Source organism: Alosa pseudoharengus, unplaced genomic scaffold (assembly GCF_046254945.1).
Source record: "Alosa pseudoharengus isolate Yale_2024_CS ecotype anadromous, Long Island Sound unplaced genomic scaffold, YU_APseudo_1.1 YU_APseudo_1.1_scf_18, whole genome shotgun sequence".
In the NCBI taxonomy this organism is placed as follows: domain Eukaryota; kingdom Metazoa; phylum Chordata; class Actinopteri; order Clupeiformes; family Clupeidae; genus Alosa; species Alosa pseudoharengus.
This window is the reverse complement of record NW_027468650.1, coordinates 13,304,696-13,311,796: the sequence shown is the minus strand read 5'-3', so window position 1 is coordinate 13,311,796 and position 7,101 is coordinate 13,304,696.

Below are 7,101 nucleotides of genomic sequence, written 5' to 3'. Positions count from 1 at the left end.
ATCATTTATTTATTTTAGTTATACACAGGAGAAGATGTTACATTCCTTGGGCTGCTGGGTGGGGACTTTTCCACAGCGGCCAAACCTCTCACTGTCACAGGCAAGTGCTCATGTCCAAAAACCAGCCTACGTATTACAGCACAAGAGGGTGCACTATTCCCATCAAACTGATACACAACAATACTCAACAACAACAACAACAAAGGGATCGGGGTTGTCAAATGGATCCTCATTGTCAGAAGTGTTTGAGAATACTAAGCAGTCGCAGTCAACTCCTTGAAAGCTTCTTTGAGTGATCAACCTCAAACCAGTGTGTTAAATGATCCAAAAGAAGCATTGTGCAATATCAGCTCCACATACTTAAGCTTATTTCTTTCAAAGGCTTGCTCAGTCACATCTTCAAAGGGAATCATTAACTCAATAAAGTAAACAGTACACCTCTTACTCGGAATACAACCTCATGTCTGGTTTCATAGTCACAGCTAATACACCGTTTTTTTCTTCAGTGAATGAAGACTTCACATTAATGGATCGTTATAGAAGAAGCTCCACCCAGGGGAATTATGCAAGTTAAACATTCTGTTGGGCATAGTATATGACCTATAGGTTAGAAAACAAATAACTTTGGAGGGATTACTTTAAAACATAACTAAATCTGAGTGGGTATGTGACCATATAGCATCAATAGGCCTCAACTCCACTGAAGTGGACTCCACTCAACCCTCCCTGTATGTAGCAGTGTAGTGTAGTCCACTCTTCACCTCTGCTTGAGGTACCCTAATGCTTTCTCTCTGTAGTGCGTGAGGTACACCATTTTGTTGTAGTGCTTAAGGTACATTATTGCCTTCTTTGTATAGTGTTTGAGGTACATTATTGCCTTTCTTTGTATAGTGTTTGAGGTACATTATTGCCTTTCTTTGTATAGTGTTTGAGGTACATTATTGCCTTCTTTGTATAGTGTTTGAGGTACATTATTGCCTTATTTGTATAGTGTTTGAGGTACATTATTGTCTTTCTTTGTATAGTGTTTGAGGTACATTATTGCCTTCTTTGTATAGTGTTTGAGGTACACTATTGCCTTCTCTCTGTAGTGCTTGAGGTACAGTACACTATTGCCTTCTCTGTAGTGCTTGAGGTACACTATTGCCTTCTCTCTGTAGTGTTTGTGGTGCAGTACACTATTGCCTTCTCTGTAGTGCTTGAGGTACACTATTGCCTTCTCTGTAGTGCTTGAGGTACACTATTGCCTTCTCTCTGTTGTGTTTGAGGTACATTATTGCCTTCTCTCTGTAGTGCTTGGAGGTACACTATTGCTTTTTTTCTGGTTGATGGCCTTCTGATTGTGTGCTCATTTCCAGTGCTTCTTTAACTGCTCCTCTCTCGACTCAGCTTTTATGTATTTCAAATTGTTGTTTAGACCTGAGTTGACCATGCTTTCCTTCCAAGCCTTCCAACAAAGTTTTTATTATTATGGATTACCTCACCTTACCCACGCAGGTACCCGTGTAGTACCATTCAATACTTCCAAAATTCCTTTTAAATCACCATTGATGCAACTTCATTCCTAGACTTCAGAAGCCCCTGGCCAATTACTATTAAAACATTCATATCCTTCTGCAGCATACAACTCCCAGAACTCGCATCTGAAATTATGTACTCTCTTTTATCTTCCAGCAAGTTTCCTTAGCCCCCTTAGCATCATATAGTATTTATATCTCCCAGTGTTTGCAACATTCCCATCATTTATTATCTTGATCCAAAGAACGGTTTGGAATATTCATCTGAGAAGGTTAATGTTACTCTCTCGGAATATTTTTGTACATTCAAGGATTATGAAATCAAAGTTATACCAGATCAAGGATCGCAAAATCAAGAGCCAACGAATCAGGCTACATGCTCTTATTTAACATTTCTTTCATGCTGCTGTCAGTTTAATGCTTGTGGCAGCCGATAGGGCCTTAAATTCTGTACTTTACACACCTACCTTTAGCCACATGTAGTGGTCACACTCTGTAGTCAGCAGACTCCAGCAGCTCGTAAGTGACTTGCGTGCGAGTTAGCCAAGTGTGCGTTAGCTCAGTCAGCAAACAGTGCTATATTGCTAATTCTCTCCTTCATCACTGCCGACAGCCGCATGCTAAAACCATTAAGCCTCAGCTCAGATAGTAGGCTATGCAGCTAAGTTCTTCTGTAGCCCTGCCCTGCCCTGCCTCCACCCCATGTCAGGTAGCCTTATCAGTCCACTGGTGGTAAGCAACGCCTTCTATAGGATCTTAGGAGATGTTCTTTATTAATGATGATGGCTATGGTTGATTTTGCTCGATGGTGTTTTAAGCCCCCACTATTGACTTCAAGGCAGCGCTGCGACCGTCAACTTCATGGCACCTAACATTAAACCCTAACCCTTGCCTAACCCGAGTGTCTTCCATGCAGCGCTACCTAGAAGACGATGTTGGAGGCTTAAAACACCAAACACGGTTGAGCTTGACGTTCATCTGATAGCCTAGTCTATGTTATTTTCGGGGTTGATTTTGGCTGTATGATGAAAATCATACCATGGCTGGTAGAAAATAATTTGCTTTTTGGGCTTCAAACTGTGAAGAAATTGGCACATATCTGCCTGCATCAATCACAGGGTGCCTAGTCATCACAGCAGCACCCCCCCCCCCCCCACCTTACACACACAGACACATACACACACACACACATGCATGCGCATACACACAGCAAATGTTTATCAAATCTAGACTTTAATTATTCTTGTTCTATTAGGAGAGGGCTGCGAGCTGGCAAGAGACCAGCTAAATTACCATCTTTAAATCAACATTCAGACGCTGCCCAGACCCAGAGTTCATTTTCATCAGCTAGCGTGCCCCTCTGGAATATCTCTCTACTTTTTTCTTCGAACTCGCAGACTCTTTTCATTACGATGTAGAGTCCAACCTTCACACCCCAGTGGCCTTGGCTCCCCCTGGCCTACACTTGAGAGAGTTACAAAAAATAATAATATATATATATATATATGCAATATCCAATTTTGTATTTAGGTACTAAATTCTGATTTATTAAATTGCAAATATTTACCCTCTCCTGGGCCCACAGAGAAAATCTTCATTAACATTTATGTCCTCTGAGCTTAGGCCTCCTACATGCACACATCTCCGAGCCTGACGACATGACTGTAGAAACGGCCGGGGGTGGGGGATAATTTGTTGGCTGGTTTTTCACTTTCCTCATTATTTACATAGCGCTTTGGCAATACAAATGTACAAAACTGCCCATGCATATAAAACCTGTTTAAATTTTAATTACATTCTCAATTCTCTCTCTTTGTTTAGATTTAAATAGAAAAGAGGAGAAAGCGAATGATACCACCGTACTCATTCAGCACATTGAAGTCCACCACCAATATCTAGGGAGGGCAAGCCTGCATGAGGCTGCAGGGTTAGATGAAAGGCGGCGAGTCTGCAGGGTTAGACGAAGAAGACTCCTGTCATTAAAGCTGAAGAGAAAAGAGCAGTGGTTTGATGGATGACACAGTAAGGGAGCTTAGCCTTGAAGCCAAGCCTGGTGGGAGATGGTTGGCCGGTGCTGAGAGTTAGGGAGGAGGGGGCAATCGATACCACTGCCGAGCAACACTTGTCTCAGGAGGGCGGCCTTTGTTACTGTATACGCCTTGGATGGTTTCTGGTGCTGGGGGCGGTTTCTGGTGCTTCAGTGGTGATCAGATCAAAATAAATTAATAATATAATAATAATGAAATCTGTGAAGTGCACTGAGCCACGGACTATCTGTGTGTGTACACACACACACACACACACACACACACACACACACAGAGAGAGAGAGAGTCCTGGACTGTCTGTACATCAAAAAGTCAAAAAGCCAAGAACAATATAAAAGATTCAGTGCTGAGGTGAGGCACTGACCGGCATCGATATCCTGTCCGTCATGCTTGTGTTTGGAGGGAGGAGGAGGGAACGACAGACAGAGGAACAGACGAGGAGGGAGGACTTGTTATTCACAACCCTGTCTTTAAAAATGTGTCTTACGTCAGTGAGATGCTAAAGATACTAACTGGATTATAGAGTATTATGTGAACCTCTTTCAAATCAGCATGAAATGTGTTGATGTTTTTATTTGTATGTTATATTGTGTTATATTGGTTTATCTCAGTATTCATTCAGTTGCCATTTCTACAAGCACATACAAACACACATACAAATGCATGCACACACATACACACACACAAATAAACAAACAGGCAAACACATTTTCTCTCATAGCTCTAAGTAAGATTTCTGGATTGTGCGTTTTTGCAGACAGACACTAGACTTAGTGTGTGTGTATGTGTCATTGGACCATGAGAGGTGCGTTTGACGTCAGACTTCACTGACGTTAAAAGCGTGTTTTCGAGGTCAGAGAGGAGATGAGAGTTCTCTCTTTAGAGGTGACTCTGTTCCTCTTCTCCAGGCACTCTGTGCTTGCACTCATTCACTCACTTACTCTCTCCCTCTTTCTCCCTCTCCGTTTCTCCCTCTCTCTCTCTCACACACACAAACACACTCTTTTGCTCTCCCCGCCACTCAAATTCATCAAGCTCCGTGTACAATCCGCTCCTACAAAGTGTTATGGTGCTGAAGAAGGAGAAGGAAAGGGAGGGGGAGAGAGAGTGTGAGAGAGAGAGAGAAAATCATGTGTATTATGGATCAATGGGAGGTCACATCTTTGCTGACTGCTTTTTATGATTGGCTTCTTTTCTTCGAGCGTTTTCCTTTGCCCTCTACTCTCTCTGTCTCCCTCTTTCTGCACACACACCCCACCCCACCTCAACCCCAACCCTGTGACCAACGCTGGATGTCGCCCAATATACATTGAATGAAGTCATTATGAGATATGCCGTCTGTGGTTTAACACACTTTGAAATCAGAAAATACTGTCATTTGACCTTCTACTGTCTGCAATGACATGGCTCTATAACCCCATTACAACAACTGTCAATCAACACAAGATGTCCATATCTTCAATCAATCAATCAGATGCCCTTCACATGACTTCTGATCAGTTGAGAATTTTCTTCTTTTTTTAACACAAACCCTTGCATGTCTTTGACGCATGTGTGTGATCTGTCATCTCCCATCTGCGATATGATCTTTACCTTGGACTAACCAAATGTGTTTTCAATCAATTACACAGCCTCCAAATCCCTCGGTCAAGGTCGTACTGATCTTCACGTAATGTGCAGCTCAACAGGCACCTCTCGACATTAGGAGGAAGGTGCCAGGGTGTTTGTGGATCGGCTAGCCTACGTTTCGGCAGATTCGACAGATTTCCCTCAGGTTCCGGCGGTTGAGGTAAACAAAACAGATTACAGATGGACCCCTCTGGTTCAGTGGTTTAAATGATCTTTCATTTCTCGGCTCCACAAGCATGAAATTGAAAGTTGAGCGGAGACCACTCAGCATGTTGCTCTGTTGTCGAGACAGATTAAAGCGGCATAAGCAGCCATATTGATTCATCAAACTGATTATATAATTAACCTCCCCTGCAGTCAAAAGACAGACAGACAGACAGACACTCAAGGCAAAGTACTTAGACGATATGACACATATAAAGGGACTGTTTGTGTACTCTCAACAGAGTGAATATATTAGAGGTAGGCTCCGCGCCTAATCTCATCTTCGCGTCCTAATATTTACGGCACTGTCTGGCCTTCACAGAATCCTGAATGTCAAAAGGAAACAGGGAGAGCTAAGCTCCGTAGAATGAGTGTGCAGCGTCAACATTAAAGGAGATTTAGACATGCGAGCTAGGAGATGCTTATCCGGAATATGGATGATAATATCGGCCGAGTCCTGCGGTGGAAGATGAAGCCATAACTCACATCTGAGCCGCTCGCTGCTGCGGGATCCTCACGCCTCGGGGAGAATGTGGTAGACATCATTATGGAGGGAGGAAGGGGAGGAGGCCAAGAAAGTGAAAGATTGGGGAGACAATGGTGGTGGAGTTAAAATGTCAAGAGTGCTAAAAGAGACTGAGAGGCGTGCACAGAGAGAGAGAGAGAGAGAGAGAGAGAGAGAGAGAGAGATAGCGTGAGAGAGAGTGAGAGTGAGCTCTGGTCTTCAATCTCCATGGCCCTTGTTAGAAGACAGACTGTAATTAGCAACCTTGGATGGACATCTTTTACTGTCAATGGATAAATGTCGGCCTATTCTTCTACTCGCGCTCCTTTTCAGAGAGTGAATTGGCATAGCCGCTGTCACAGAGCTTTCTGCCGCTTTGCCGCAGCAGACTTTAGAGGCCAGCAGGCCTGTGAGACATTTACATTTATTTACATTGATTTGCATTTATTCATTTAGCCAACGCCGTTATCCAAAGTGACTTACATATGTCTGTCAATTATATTACAAGGGCCATTCTCCCCAGAGCAACTCGGGGTTAAATGCCTCGCTCAAGGACACAACGGCGGAAGCCGGGAATTGAATCCTGTTCAGGCTACTGCATGCTAGCCCTGCTCCTTAGCCACTACGCTACCACCACCTTCCTAGAGCCAGTAGGCGAGTCCTTTAGGGTTTTGTTACATCTTCTCTGCAATTCCTTTCAGTGCCAAATCATCTATGATGATCCTTTATCTTTAATGCCATCCTGCATATGCATAACCCTTAGAATAATTTAAATATTCCCATATGGCATATACTTGTAGATAACAAACTGAATATGGCTGATATTGCAAAACTGTCACCATGTATGAGCATTCACATGCCGTTACAGTTTGCATACCAGGAGAAAGTGGGCGTGGACGATGCCATCACTTATCTTCTACACAGGACTCATTCTCACCTAGACAAGGGGAAAAGTGCTGTGAGAATCATGTTCTTTGATTTCTCAAGTGCTTTTAACACCATCCAACCCCTCAGACTGGGAGACAAGCTCTTGCAGATGGGTGTGGACGCTCACCTGGTAACCTGGATTACAGATTACCTGACCGAGCGACCACAGTTCATCAGACTGAAGAACTGTCTCTCTGACACTGTGATCAGCAGCACTGGAGCGCCACAGGGAACTGTGCTCTCTCCAGTCCTGTTCACCCTGTACACATCT